This window comes from Bubalus kerabau, chromosome 19 (assembly GCF_029407905.1).
Source record: "Bubalus kerabau isolate K-KA32 ecotype Philippines breed swamp buffalo chromosome 19, PCC_UOA_SB_1v2, whole genome shotgun sequence".
Lineage (NCBI taxonomy): Eukaryota > Metazoa > Chordata > Mammalia > Artiodactyla > Bovidae > Bubalus > Bubalus kerabau.
This window is the reverse complement of record NC_073642.1, coordinates 62,013,212-62,028,595: the sequence shown is the minus strand read 5'-3', so window position 1 is coordinate 62,028,595 and position 15,384 is coordinate 62,013,212. Positions and strand designations below refer to the sequence as shown.

At 49.0% G+C, this 15,384-nt stretch overlaps 1 long non-coding RNA gene across 1 annotated transcript; it reads right to left on the bottom strand.

Annotated features, from left to right (window-relative positions):
* Positions 1-2,145: 2,145 nt before the first annotated feature.
* LOC129634391 (uncharacterized) lies at positions 2,146-4,194 on the bottom strand. Its single transcript, XR_008705604.1, has 4 exons — positions 4,105-4,194; positions 3,424-3,603; positions 2,553-2,659; positions 2,146-2,337 (listed from the first exon to the last, which is right to left on the bottom strand). It is a non-coding gene; the product is annotated as an uncharacterized LOC129634391 (long non-coding RNA).
* Positions 4,195-15,384: the final 11,190 nt, after the last annotated feature.

Below are 15,384 nucleotides of genomic sequence, written 5' to 3'. Positions count from 1 at the left end.
GCTGCTATAACAAAATACCACACCCTGCGTGACTTAGAAACAACAAACATTTATTTCTCCCAGTTCCCTGCATGCAGGAGGTTTAGGATCATAGCACCAGCATGGTCAGGCTTTGCTGAAGAGACCCTCTTCCTGGTTCATAGCCAATGCCTTCTCCCTGTATTCTCACGTTGGGCAGGAGACTGGGCTTCTTGTACATGGGCACTAGTCCCATCAAAGGGCCCCACCCTCCTGACCTGAGCACCTCCCTGAAGCCCCACCTCCTAACACCACACCATCCAGAGTCAGGATGTCAACATGTGAGTTTGGGGGGGACACAAACATCCAGACCATACCAGGGCTCTACAACAGGCAAGTGTTTTCTATTAAAGTCCAGACAGTAAATATTTTAGGCTCTGCAGGCCAGCCAGCCTCTGTCACAACTACTCGACTCCAGTGGTGTAGTGCAGAAACTGCCACAGACAGTGTGTCAACAGATGGGCGTGGCTACATTCCAATAAAACTTTATTTACAAAAACACTCAGCAAGCCAGGCCCACAGGCCTTAGTGTGCCAACCCCTGCTCTAAGAATACAAAGAACAGTTGTTTCTCCATGTGTAATGAGGGAGGTGGAGTTTCTTCCTGTCTTCTAAAATGTTGGAGAACTAGAAAAGCAAGCCTTGGTCAAAACTCACTTTGACACACCACAGCAAAACCAAGGCAAGCAGGGAAGGGCTCCTGACCCCCAGCTCCTGACAGCACAGAACAGGCCTGGGGCAGGAGCCCCGGGTCTGTGTCTTACTGGTACACATGCCACTTCCAGCATCCTTGGCTTCCTCTGCTGTAAACTGAGAATATTGATGCTTATATGAATCATGGGATTACGATGAAATTCTAATGAGATAATAAATGGAAAGTGAAAGACGCTCAGTCGTGTCCAACTCTTTATGACCACATGGACTATACCATCCATGGAGTTCTCCAGGCCAGAATATTGGATTGGGTAGCTTTTCCCTCCTCCAGCCATTCTTCCCTACCCAGGAATCGAACTGGGGTGTTCTGCATTACAGGTGGATTCTTTACCAACTGAGCTATCAGGGAAGCCAATAAATGGGAAATTACTCCAAAAATTATAAAAGCTATGGAGGACTTCCCGAGTGGTCCAGTGGTTAAGAATCCACCTGCCAATGTAGGCAACATGGGTTCAATCTTTGGTCCAGGAAGAATCTGGATGGCGTGGAGCAACTAAACCCATGCGGCACAGCTACTGAGCCCATACTCCTAGAGCCCGTGCCCTGCAACAAGAAAAGCCACCGCAATGAGAAGCCCTCGCGCCACAACTAAAGAAAGAGTATGTCCACTCACCACAGCTGGAGAAAGCCCGTGTGCAGCAATTAAAACCCAGCACAGCCAAAAGTAAAATAATAAATAAATAGGTAATTTTAAAAATTATACAAAGCTATGGAAATAGAGAAACCTGTATGCAGGTCAAGAAGCAACAGTTAGAACTGGACATGGAACAACAGACTGGTTCCAAATAGGAAAAGGAGTACGTCAAAGCTGTATATTGTCACCCTATTTATTTAACTTATATGCAGAGTACATCATGAGACATGCTGGGCTGGAAGAAGCACAAGCTGGAATCAAGATTGCCGGGAGAAATATCAATCACCTCAGATATGCAGATGACACCACCCTTATGGCAGAAAGGGAAGAAGAACTAAAGAGCCTCTTGATGAAATTAAAAGAGGAGAGTGAAAAAGTTGGCTTAAAGCTCAACATTCAGAAAACTAAGATCATGGCATCCAGTCCCATCACTTCATGGCAAATAAATGGGGAAACAGTGGAAACAGTGGCTGACTTTATTTTTCTGGGCTCCAAAATCACTGCAGATGGTGATTGCAGCCATGAAATTAAAAGACGCTTACTCCTTGGAAGGAAAGTTATGACCAACCTAGACAGTATATTAAAAAGCAGAGACATTACTTTGCTAACAAAGGTCTGTCTGGTCAAGGCTATGGTTTTTCCAGTGGTCATGTATGGATGTGAGAGTTGGACTATAAAGAAAGCTGAGCGCCGAAGAATTGATGCTTTTGAAGTGTGGTGTTGGAGAAGACTCTTTTTTTTTTTTTTTTTAATTTTATTTTATTTTTAAACTTTACATAACTGTATTAGTTTTGCCAAATATCAAAATGGAGAAGACTCTTGAGAGTCCCTTGGACTGCAAGGAGATCCAACCAGTCCATTCTAAAGGAGATCAGTCCTGGGTGTTCATTGGAAGGACTGATGCTGAAGCTGAAACTCCAATACTTTGGCCACCTTATGTGAAGAGTTGACTCATTTGAAAAGACCCTGATGCTGGGAAAGATTGAGGGCAGGAGAAAGGGATGACAGAGGATGAGATGGTTGGATGGCATCATTGACTCAATGGACATAGGTTTAGGGGGACTCTGGGAGTTGGTGATGGACAGGGCGGCCTGGTGCACTGCAGTTCATGGGGTCACAAAGTCGGACACGACTGAGCAACTGAACTGAACTGATGGAAATAGAGGAGGTCACTGTTATCTCCCAACCTGATGCAAAGGATGACATTTGGTCCCAATCTTGCCACTGATCAACTGTGTCTCTCCGGGCAGATCACCTCTCGTCTCTCCACCTTGGTTTCCTCAACACTGAGATGCTGAAAGGGGATGACGGAAATGCTGTGTTGAAAATGTGAATTTTTATCTTGCTGCCATAATGTTATTATTAGATAATAATTATTTTAATCATCATTTTATACCATTATCATCATCTTTGTTTTTATCTGGGAGCTCACTAGATATTTTTATGGCCATAATGTATACTTGCCTGCCAAAGACACTTTCCCACTTTCACTTTAAAATGTTATTGTTGTTTAGTCTCTAAATTGTGTCCAACTTTTTTGTGACCCCATGGACTGTAGCCCATCAGTCTCCTCTGTCCATGGGACGTCCCAGGCAAGAATACTGCAGTGAGTTGCCATTTCCTTCTTCAGGGGATCTTCCTGACCCAGGGATCAATACTGCTTCTCTTGCATTGGCAAGTCGAATTCTTTACCACTGAGCTGCCAGGGAAGCCTCACTTTAAAATAGGCCCTCATTATTGCTCCAGCCCAGGACAGGGAACCTCCCCTGGGCTCCCAGCAGGTCATTTGCTCACCTTTAGCACAGCTCTCAAAACTGTTTGGTAATTGCCAGTCTACCAGTCTGTGTGTCTTCCTCAGAACTGTGAGCAACTAGCTGAGAGGCAGGCATGCTATAGTCCGTGGGGTCACAAAGAGCTGGACACCACTCAGCGACTGAACAACAACGACTTGCCAGTTTCAGGGCAGAATCGTGTTGCCACACGTGTCTCCTGCTTGCATCGCTGGTCCCTCTGTGGCCGAACCCAGCTCTCCAGATCACTCCTGCAACATCCCCTCACCTTGGGCTCCTGGGATTCTCTGCTCCTGCTGATGTATCTGGAGGCACCCTAACACCTGCAGGGACTTGGCCCCTCTGGGCCCATGAGTCTGCAGGCTTTAGGCTTGTGCTGCAATGGCCCCTGCCACCCTCAGGACACGGAGCTGCCCTGGCAGCTTCTGGAGGAGCTGGGCAGCGTTCCCTGTAAGAGCAAAAGGTGGATGGCCCAGGAGGCGAATTATCACTGTTGGGAAAGCAGAGTCAGCAATCAGGTCTTTTCCTTCCCCAGGACAAATGTTCAAGTTTGCGGTAGTTCACGGACCTCAAAAAGACATCCTGCCAGGACAAGCCGTCAGCTGTACATGATTGAAGCTCAGTGCCTTTGTCCATTCGGGCGGCTCTAACAGAAGGCGGCAGCCTGGGTGGCTTATTTTTTTTTAATTAATTATTTTTTAGTATAATTGCTTTACAATGATTTATTAGTTTCTGCTGTGCAGCAAAGTGAATCAGCTATATGTATACATGTGTCTCCTCCTTTTTGGATTTCCTCCCCACGTAGGTCACCACAGAGCACTGAGTAGAGTTCCCTGTGCTGTATACAGGAAGTTCTGATTAGTTTTCTATTTTATACATAGCAGCAGTAGTGCATGTATGTCCACCCCCCATCTCCCAATTTCAATTATGAACAACAAAAATTTCTCACAGTTCTGGAGCCTGGAGGTCCGAGATCAGGTTTCCAGTGTGGTCAGGCTCTGCCCTTTTCTGGGTCAGTGTTTTCTCCTCGTCGTCTCATATGGTAGAGAGGGTGAGGAAGCTCTTTTATAAGGGCACTAATCCCATTCAGGTGGGCTCCACCCTCATGTCCTGATCACCTCCCAAACGCTCCATCTCCTGACTCCATCACACTGGGGGCAAGGGTTTGAACAGAATCTTGGAGAAACACGTTCTGACCACAGTAGTGGGAACACCCTCGCATATTTTCTCTCCCCCATCCTTCCCTCTTGCTCCCCTGGGTTTTCCAGGCCCCAGTAAAGTGTGAGCACCCAAGCTTTTGCCTCCATTTGATTTTCTAGGCAACCTGGGCTGAGACATGAGCTCCAAGGAAATGTCCACTTTGGTCATCCCCTTCTCCTCTCCTGATCCTCGCCTCTCTTATCCTTCCCTAGTCAGCCTTGAGTGTGGGCTAGACCTAGTAATCTGCCTTAATAAATAAATCTGGTAGAAGTAGTATGTTGATGTTGACTTCCAAAACTAGCTCTTCAAAGGCAAGACAGCTTTCTCCTCTATGTCTGACCCGTTCTGGGAGAAGCCAGCTGCCACATCATGAGGATGCTCAAGCAGTCCTATGGAGAGGCCCACACAGCACAGAACTGAGCCTCTAGCTGATAGCCCTGTGAATGAGCTTTCTCAGAAGCAGATTCTGCAGCTTCAGTCAAGCCTTCAGATGAATGCAGCCCCCGGCCCAACATTTTGACTGCCATATTATGAGACGCCCTGAGCCAGAACTTCCGTGCTAAGCCACCTACGGATTCCTGACCCTCAGAAACCATGCAAGATAATTTTGTTGTTCAGTCACTAAGTCATGGCTGATTCTTTGCAACCCTATGAACTGCAGAATGCCAGGTTTCTCTGTCCTTCACTATCTCCCAGAGTTTGCTCAAATTCATGTCCATTGTGTTGGTGATGCCATCCAACTATCTCATCCTCTGATGTCCCCTTCTCTTCCTGACCTCAATCTTTCCCAGCATCAGGGTCCAATGAGTCAGCTCTTCACATCAGGTGGATGCAAGATAATAAACAATTGTTATTTTAAATCTCTAAGTTTCAGGGTAATTTGTTACACCAAAATGGGTAATGAATATGACCTGTAACACCACCCTATGGGCATATGCACCGTGCTCCCATCCATTCCTAAACCACAGCGGGTGACTTCTGTATTCTGGCTTCTCCCAAGCTCCTCTTGCCTGGGTTACCAGGTATCTCCCAGCTGATAAACCCAGGGACACCTTCCAATCCTCTCTTGGGGGCTGCTCTAGAGCACTTGACTCTGTCGACCCCCTCTGCCCTCACTTCCTTGCCTTCAGGACGTGCTCCCCACAATCCCCCTGACCAGCCCTCCTCTACCTCTTCTCTCAATCAGGTTCCTCTGCCCCAGAACGAAACAGGAGTTCTCCAGAGCCTCGTCTTCAGCCCTCCCCCTTACTCTTCCCAGCCATCCGAAGAGGAGTCCTGTCTCGTTTTCACCTTGACAATCCCCAGTCCTTGGCTGATGACTGTCAAAGCTACACCTCATCCAGACCTATATCAGGATGTCTGGAGAGTATCCCCAAAGTCCCTCAATGTCACTGCATCCAGAAAACCTAATGCTACATGTTGCCTTTTCTTTCTCTATCCCAGTTGATAGCACCTTCTTTTGTCTTTAAAACAGGGATAATAAATAACAGTCTCCACTGTGCCCAGCAGGGCACCATGGCCCAGGGTCAGTCAGCACAAACCTGGTCAGGTTGGCCAAGGATCGCCCCGGGTGGGCCCTCGCTCTACTTCCTCCCGATTCTATAGGAGCCCTGGGGCCCACATATGTGCTGCACACTCGTTTCTTTAGAAACAAGCCTCATTTTATCCTTGCTGTTGACAGAGGGGACAGCCTGCTGTGCCAGGGGAGGCATGCTGGAGGGAGCTGGTGCAGGGTGCTCGCCACCCATCTGCACTCGGGGTGTCTTGCCTGAATCCACCCAGCTTCCTCCTCCCTTCCCTCCCTTCCTTTATCCCTCTCTTCCCGCCTCTCCTCTCTCCTCTTTCATCTCCTGCCTCCTCTCCCTCCTCTGTTCCTCACCTCCTGCCCCCACCCTGCCACTTCCTCATCTTTTTCTCGCCTCTATCTTGTTTCCGTTTTTCTTCTTTCTCTCTCATCTCTTTTCTCTTCTTTCTCTGTTCTCTGTGTCTGTCTGCCTCACATTCATCATACACCCTGACTTCTTGACTCTCTGTCCTGTGCAAAGAATTTTTTCTCCTGCTGCCTCCAGGCAAAGTTGGTGGAGAAGAATGAATTTTTCATCCATTTCCCCATTATTCTGCTCCTGGACCTAAGAAAGCGGAACTCAGGTCCCTCTGTTTGTGACTAGAGATATGACATACCTTGATCTCTGAGTTTTGTTTTGTCATTTCCCATAAAAGTAAACCCCACTCAGAAAGTCAGGCGCCAAGCCCGAGGCATCTGAGTGGCAAGCCTGCAGGCACATCAGATGGACTCTGCCCTGATGGTGGTCAGGGGAGATTTGGGGGCCCCCTTTGGCTTCAATCTCTAACAGGAGGGTAGGAACTTGTTAGAAAGTTTTCTCCAAGTTTCCAAGGATGCAGGAATTGGAAGTTATGTTTCTAGCCGAGGTCACCAGCACACACACAGAGAAGGGAGACCTGTTCTGGTGTCACCTGCCTCCCTGATAAGTACTTACTGGATCAGAGTCTTGAGTCATTGGAGCCAATGTGATGAGAAGGACCAGGGAAATACAGACTTCTCCCAATGAGTTTTTCTTCCTCACCCCCGTTTCAAAGGAGAAACTGAGTCAGGATCACCTCCCTTGGATATGTTTTCTGTTTACTGTGAGGATGTCACATCCGTCATGCTCCTCCACCTCCTGTAATGAGACCACTTCAGTGAGTCTGGGTCAACCATCCCAGGGTCAGATGGGCCCACTGTGGGGACGCTCAATGACACCAAAAAACACAAGGACTGCCCGTAACACACCTTGGCTCCATTCCATCCTCCAGATCCCAGCTACAATGGCATCTCCAATAAGTTGTCTTTGCCTTCCTAACCAAACAATACAATTTTCCGTATTAGTCTCTAGCCCAGCCTCTGGTTTGTTTCTCTCTTATACCTCCATCAACCAGACTTGTTTTGCTTATATATTGCTTGTGGATTGCCAGCCTCCCCACTACAATGCAAGCCCATTAAGACAAAGACCTTATTGCTGGCTCAGCTCCTGGCACATGGTAGGTAACTGGTTAGTGTCTGTTAAATGAATGAATGGATGGATGGATGGTTGGATGGGTGGATAGATGGATGGGACCACCTTACCCACAGTCCTAATGTCATCAAGGATGAAACTGAGGTCCTGAGACTGCACAGCCAGTGGGGCTCCACGCCCTCCAGCACTCTCCCCCACCCCAGGTCTCCCTTTCTAGGCTGCTGCTGCTGCTGCTGCTAAGTCGACCTCCCCTTAACCAAGGGTCCTTCCACAGGAACTTGATACCCACCCACCTGCCATCCTCTTAAGCCAGGCCCATATTTCCTTTGGAGTAATAATTAAAATAACATATTCACCAGCTGTTTTTTTCCCCTAGATTTAATCTGCCCAGGCTCTGATTTGCATATTAAAAGCACTAATTAGCCCCTCCGAGTGCTTGAGCACGGAGAGAGCGGGAACTGGTCACGTCCTCCCCAAGGACCCATCCACAGTGCTCTGGGCTGGAATTCGGATGCTGGACAAGCCCTGGGCAGGGAGGAGCCTCTGTGTCCCCCGCGTTTGGGGACTGGAGTCTGCCAGGCTTCATCCTGTGGCTCTTCTTCCCTTTGAAGTGTCGTGTTTGATCTGTTAGCTTGTCTGTCAGTTGCTGCTGGAGCATCTTTGGAGTGTGCGTTTGAGCCCCTCCCAGCCACACCAGGTGGAGCTCGGGGCTCCCGGAAGGTAGGATGGCCTTGGAGCAGTGGTCCCCCAAGGTGAGCCCCAAGTCCATCATGGCGGGCTGTCCTTGCAAACTCTCTGCCACCGCCTCCCCGCGAGGATGAGAAGGGGCAATTCCAGCACGCCGGGCCCTTTAAATTATTCCTTTATTGGAACCATACAAAGGAAGCGCTAATTGCTGTTGTTATTATTTCCTTAAAAATAAAACCACGGAAGGGGGGATGTGCGTGAGGGGATGATGAGGGGGGCTGTCTATTAAAGCTGTCAGCCCGTGAAGTGGGATTCTGAGGGTGGGGTGCCTCCAGGAGACTGCAGGCCCAGAGGTAGCATTCAGCTGTCCCCAGGATGTCTCTGAGTACCCCCCACCTCTCCCCTGCTCCCCCTGGGCTGAGCTGTCAGATGGGGACCTGCCTGATCCTTGCATGGCTCCATTCAGAAGGAAACTGAGTCTTCCTCTTTACAGGAGTCGGCGGAGGCTGGCCAGGGACCAGGCTGGGAAGTCAGTCCCTGACTTTCAGAAATTCCAGCCTGGCACACCACATGCTGCACCCCGGACCCTGGGTTTTCACAGCAAACAGCCCCTCCCAGGAAGGCCTGGGAGCCTGCGGGGGCTGGGCTGCAGCAGAGAGAGCCAGATGGCGGCTGTGTGAGCACCAGGGGGCAGGCCAAAAACCATAAAAGGGAAGAACGCGCTGGCAAGAGAGTTTCTTTCTTTCCCTCCCTACCAGCTCAGCTCGGGGTGGGCTCCAGCTCCGATGGCTTCAGAAGAGGGCGGGTGGCCAGGCCCAGCCCTGATCAGAGCTCACGGCTTGCAGGCAGGAGGCAGGACCAGAATCAGGTCCACCTCCCTGGCTGCCCCAAGACCACTGGTCCTCCCTGCTGGTCCTCCCTCTCCCCAGCTTCTGCCTCCTGCACCCGGAGCCAGAACACCCGCACCTCCTCCAGCATCTTGAGACACGACCCTCCCTGGTCCATTCCTGCACTTGCTCCAGACTTGCTCACTGAGCATCTCACCTGCACCAGCCAGCGGGGTAGATGGAAGAGTGGGAAGGAGTCTGGGAGGGTGAGATGGGTGGCCTTGACTCTCTGCAGCCAGATCAGTTGCCTAGGGAAGGCATTTAACTGAAGACACTGGCTTGGCTCAGAAAGGCAAGCGTCAGAAACACAGGGAGGAAGGTTCAAAGTCAAGTGCATATCTTACAGTGGGCACAAAGACCCTGGGGAAGGGGAAGGGAGACGGAGGAGCCAGCATTCAAGATGTTCTGTGGACAAAGGCCTATCCCTTAAGGCTCTCTCTTCACTTTGGTGGGAGGAATCACCAGAGACTCAAGGAAACAAGGAGTCAACTGAAAAGTTTTATATCCAGACAGGAGCTATGGGGACAAGAGAGGGTCAGCCAACAGTGACAGCATGGGACTTAGGGGTGGAAAACTGGAGGAGCTACAGTCTTCCAAGTGAGCCAGGCCAGCATAGAAGCCCTGGATGGCTGGACTCTGGGGAGATGGGGGCCAAGGCTGGATAGCCGGAAAGGAAGGTGACCATGCTGGGCCACGGGAGCCACCACAGGGGTGGAGAAGTTCCCCCAGGTCACAGGATGGAAGGCTGCAGGGAGGAAGACGAGGTGTAAAGGGAAAGGGAAAAGACACCGGGCAGGTGGATGAATTTTGGGTTCTCTCTGGGCTTTGGAGAGCATGGGCTTGGCTCCAGAAAGTTGTCAGGTCTTTCCAGCCTTCTATAAGGAGGTACCTGGGGCAGTGGGAGGAACAGTCACCCCTGAATGCAAGAGCAGACGTCCATCTAAAATGCCAAGTAGAAGAGAGAGTGGAGGAGGGGCTTCGCAAGACCCCCCCACAGGGGCTGGAGAGCTGGCTCTAGAGCCTGCCCACCACACCGGGACAGCAGGCTGGGGGAGGTGGTGGACAGGCTGATGGCTTGATTTAGCTCTGCCAAATGGCCCGTGAGCATCCTCTTCCTTCCTCCATCTGGGATCTGGGTGTCAGGAAAACAGAAGGCACAGGAGAAAGTGACCTGATGGAAAAGGTGACCCAGTGACTGAAGACGGCCAATGGTTGAAGAGGATGTTGGTTCAAGTCTGAAAACTCGAGGACCACCGCTGAAGAAGTCCTGCATTGCAGGCAGATTCTTGCAACTGAGCCATCAGGGAATCTAAAAAGTCCTAAATTCTACCAAGTGTTCTGGAGGATATTTTCCAGGAAGGGGGAATGGAGAAGGTTTCCCTCAGGGAATAGAATCTTTCCAGTCGGGGAGCAAGGAACCCAAGTCAACTGGTTGCTGAGAAATACCGCCACACACCAGCAGTCCCAGGGATGGTCTGACTCAGAGTTTAAGTGCACCTGTGTTCTGTGGACATGCTCATTTACCCCCAGACACAATGGCTGTAAAAAGTCACTCTGATCAGTGATCTAGACTGCCTCCCAGAAGTGGGTCACTCTGAGTCTCTGAGGACAGTGCTTTGACTTGAGGAACACAGTCTCCAGGGCCATCAGAGGTGATCAGCTGCTGCTGTCGTGGGCTCCCCTAGGCCCTCAGATCTGGTTGCTAATTATCAGTGCACAGCTGGGGAGGTGTCCCAAAGAGGCCCAAAGGCCCAGGAGCTGTGCGTGGTGGAGTGTTGAGTATTGGCTTCCTCCTGGGCACGCAGTTGGAAAAAGCTGAGAGGAGGAAGCAGATTCACCCCACATTTGACCCTGGGGAGCAGACAGGGTTGGGGAGGCTTCATCAGTTGGGATAGAAACCCAAGCTCAGACAGAGGCCCGGTCAATCACATTTTAGCAAGAACTGTGTAAAACGTGAAGGCAGCATAGACAGGAAAGAGACGATGTATGTGCGTCATGGTTTTAATTTCTCCAAAACAGTCTTGAAAAACAAGAAATTGATAACCTTGTCTAACTTTTAAACCAAAGAGGGTTTTAAATACACACTACTAGGTATAAAATAGATAACCAACAAGGACGTACTGTATAGCATAGGGGATTATTCTCAATATTATGTAATAACCTGTAAGGGAAAAGAATCTGAAAAAGAATATATATATATATGGGTGTCTATGGTGCAATGGATCAACATTCATTCATTGACTCATATATATATATATATAATTAATTCAGTTTGCAGTACACTTGAAACTAACACAACATTGTAAATCAACTGTACTTCAATAGAAAATCAAAAAGTAAACTGAGACTTCTCTAATGGCCCAGTGGTTGAGACTCCGCTTGCAATGCAGGGGGCCCAAATTTGATCCCTGGTCTGGGAACTAAGATCCCACATGCCACAACTAAGACCCAGCACAGCTAAATAGATAAATAAATTGAATTGTAATTTAAAAAAAAAAAAGCGAATTAAAACATTTAAAACAATATTTCAAGAAAAATTGCTCTGCCTCGTTCGTCCTCTTACCACCTTTTCCCTGTTGGATGGCTGGTCCATGGAGAGGCTATCCTGCCGACAGCGCTTCTCATTAACAAGCGACCTTGGCCCTAAGGAGAAGCAGGGGCAGTAAAGAGCAAAGAGTGGGCCAAGCAGGAGGCTTGCTTAAGGCCACACGAGTAGATGCAGCTCCTTCCATCAGCAGGTAGAGTCTGTCGGTCAAAGCAAGTCACAAGGCCAGCCAAGATACGAGAGGTGGGAAGACTGCGAACTGGTGTGGCTGTGTCTTTCCCCCTATCACACACACTCTCCATAACTCTGCGATTCCATTTCTCAAGGGATACCCTCAGGAGACTCTTATGTAAACTGACAGCTACAAGAATGTTCATTATAACATCATTTATTATGGCAAAATCAAAAATAAAAATGCTCACCGTTGGGAGAATATATAGATGAAAAGTGGCATGTACACACATCGGAAAACTATGCAACAATTTATCAGATGAACTAGCTCTCCATTTACAACCTGGATGAATCAGAGAGTGTGTTGATTGAGGGGGAAAAACATGTATTGTTTGAATGTGTTTTTTGTTATTTAGTCACTAATTCATATCTGATTCTTTTGTGATCCCATGGACTGTAGCTCGCCAGACTCCTCTATCCATGGGGTTTCCCAGGCAAGGATACTGGAGTGGGTTGCCATTTTCTCCTCCAGGGGATCTTCCTGACCCAGGAATCGAACCCATGTCTCCTGTATTGGTCAGTTCAGTCAGTTCAGTCGCAGTCGTGTCTGATTCTTTGCAACCTCCATAGACTGCAGCACACCAGTTCCCTGTCCATCACCAACTCCCGGAGCCTACTCAAACTCATGTCCATCACGTTGGTGATGCCTTCCACCCATCTCATCCTCTATCATCCCCTTCTCCTCCTGCCTCAATCTTTCCCAGCATCAGGGTCTTTTCCAATTAGTCCAGTCTTTGCATCAGGTGGCCAAATTATTGGAGTTTCAGCTTCAGCATCAGTCCTTCCAATGAATATTCAGGACTGATTTCCTTTAGGATTGACTGGTTGGATCTTCTTGCAGTCCAAGGGACTCTCAAGAGTCTTCTCCAACACCATAGTTCAAAAGCATCAATTCTTTGGTGCTCAGCTTTCTTTATAGTCTAACTCTCACATCCATACATGACTATTGGAGGCAGATTCTTTACCACTGAACCGCCAGGGAAACCCATTGAATGAATAGTATAATACAATTTTAAGGAACTAGTTTAAATACAGAAATAATGCCACATAATATTTATATATCTATATTGCAGATATGTGTGTAGATATAGCATGAAATTGAAGGGATGTGCATTAATTAGACGAGATTTGGTGGCTACGGAGAACAGAATGGGTGCGGAGATAAGGCTTGAGCCAGAGGCCGATGACACTGCATGTCTGACTGAGAAGAATGAGTGAGCTTATGGGTCCAATTTACATACTCAACTTCCAGCACTGAACCATTTCAGACTGAAAATATACACTTGACAAGAGGGAACCATGAAGGATGAAGATAAAGGGGGAACTCGTTAAGGGAGGGGATGTTGTAGAAAGCTGGAGGAAGGTTAGCATCATGCATTGAGGTAGGACCCACCTTCCCATGGGAACATCCCTACACAAAGAGGGCGAACACAATGCTTTGCTTTATGTTTTGATTGTTACCCATTTGTGTTCATTCTTGCAATGTACACTATTCGTCAGAAAGGCCACAGGCTGTTGCTATGATCTGGATGAAGTTGGTATTGGTCACCCTTTAAACTTTATGGGCAAAGCAAATAATATTATTATTCAGACCAGGTGTCTATGGTTCAATGGATCAACATTCATTCATTGACTCATCCAGTGAATACTTACTGAGTACCTTTCATGTGTCTGGGGCTACACAAGGCATTGGGGACATAGCAGTAACTCAACAACCATGCCTCCTGTCATCATGGAGCTTATAATGGGCCAGTCATGCCCAATAAGAAATTGCTCCTCCTCTGAATTATCCACACTGCTGTGGTCACATGGCTTGTCCATCTTCCCCTCCTGAACAGAGTTAATGTCCCCTGGCCCTGGGGGTATTTTAACAGCAAGTTGAAAGAAATGTGGAGAAGGAACCACTCCCTGCCCCCGTCAGAACCCCTTTGAGGTCTCCTGCTGGCTTCCCTGGTGGCTCAGACTGTAAAGAATCCGCCTGCAATGTGGGAGACCTGGGTTTGACCCCTGGGTTGGGAAGACCCCCTAGAGAAGGGCATGCAAACCCACTCCAGCATTCTGGGCTGGAGAATCCCCATGGACAGAAGAGCCTGATGGGCTATAGTCCCTGGGGTCGCAAAGAGTCGGACACGACTCAGTGACACAGCACGGTACAGTCAGCAATCTCTGACCTCTTGGACTCCAAGGCATTCTTGCCCAGACCCACCATATTGATCGGGCTCTGCCTCCTAAATCGGAACCCAGGGCTCTTAGGTCCCCTTCTCCCTCACCTTTCTGCATCTTCATTAGACTCAGTGAGGAAAGATTGGGAAAGCATTGTTGGGATTCTGTGAATCGACAACAATTCTATGGAATTCTTTCCAACAAAGACATTAATGTGACCCTTGTTTTGGGCTAAACGGGGTGGGAGGCCTTGACTGGCTAAGCAAGATGAAAGGATGGAGCCATCCTGTCCTAAGAGCTCTCTGCTCCCCAGACACAGACCACGTACTTGCCCCTCCATACTCCCACTCAGGGTGCGTTTGCTGCCTGCACTGTGCCCCCACCTTGGGACTATAAGGCCAAGTCCATGAACCCTCCCCTTCCTCCATGCTCGCTAGCATGTTGCACACATCTCCACCTTCCAAGGCTCTGAGCATGCATCTGGTGACAGGTGGGCTTTTGGTCTCTTCCACTGTACCAGGTGACTCACCTAGGGTTCCTCCCCTGTCCCACGACACAGAAGGAAAGAACGAGGGAGTGCAATAATTAAGTGTTGGTTCCTGAAGGGCTTCCCCCAGTGGCTCAGTGGTAAAGAATCCGCCTGCAATGCAGGAGACGCGTGTTCGATCTCTGGGTCAGGAAGATCCCCTGGAGAAGGACATGGCAACCCACTCCAGTATTCTTGCCTGGAGAATACCATGGACAGAGGAGTTGGGCAGGCTACAGTCCATGGTGTCCCAAAGAGTCAGACATGAGTGAAGTGACTGAGCATGCATGCATCATGAAGGAAGAGGGGAAGGGAACTGTAGGAGAATGGAAAGATGAGGTGACATCAGTTCAGTTCAGTCGCTCAGTCGTGTTCAATTCTTTGTGACTGCATGGATTGCGGCACGCCAGGCTTTCCTGTCCATCACCAACTCCCAGAGCTTACTTAAACTCGTGTCCATGGAGTCGGTAATGCCATCTAACTATCTCATCCTCTGTTGTCCCCTTCTCCTCCTGCCCTCAATCTTTCCCAGCATCAGGGTCTTTTCCAATGAGTCAGTTCTTCACATCAGGTGGCCAAAGTATCGGAGTTTCATTGGCCACTTGAAACAAACCTCCAGAGAAAGAAATGGCTTTGGCGGGGCCTTCTTAAGTCTTCAGTAGCAGGTGGGATCCCTGAGGCTATGGTCACACCAAGAAGGCCCCCTCAGGCAGAGCAGACTGTGAGATTCTATCTGCAATACCCAAAGGCATCCAGAGCCCATGGGGAGGAGGATTTCTGTCTGACCCCGTGCAACACCCCAGCACTCCCTGGAATGATATTAACTGTGTTCCCTCTCACATCCTCCCTGATTCCATATTCAGCTGTGAGCAGCAGCAGGGCCAAGACCCCTGAAGGGCTTCTTCACATGGTTCAGTGCTGGGCTCTTGAGTCAGGCCGCCCCTTCCTGAGTGTGTCTGTGGACCCAATACTTAAC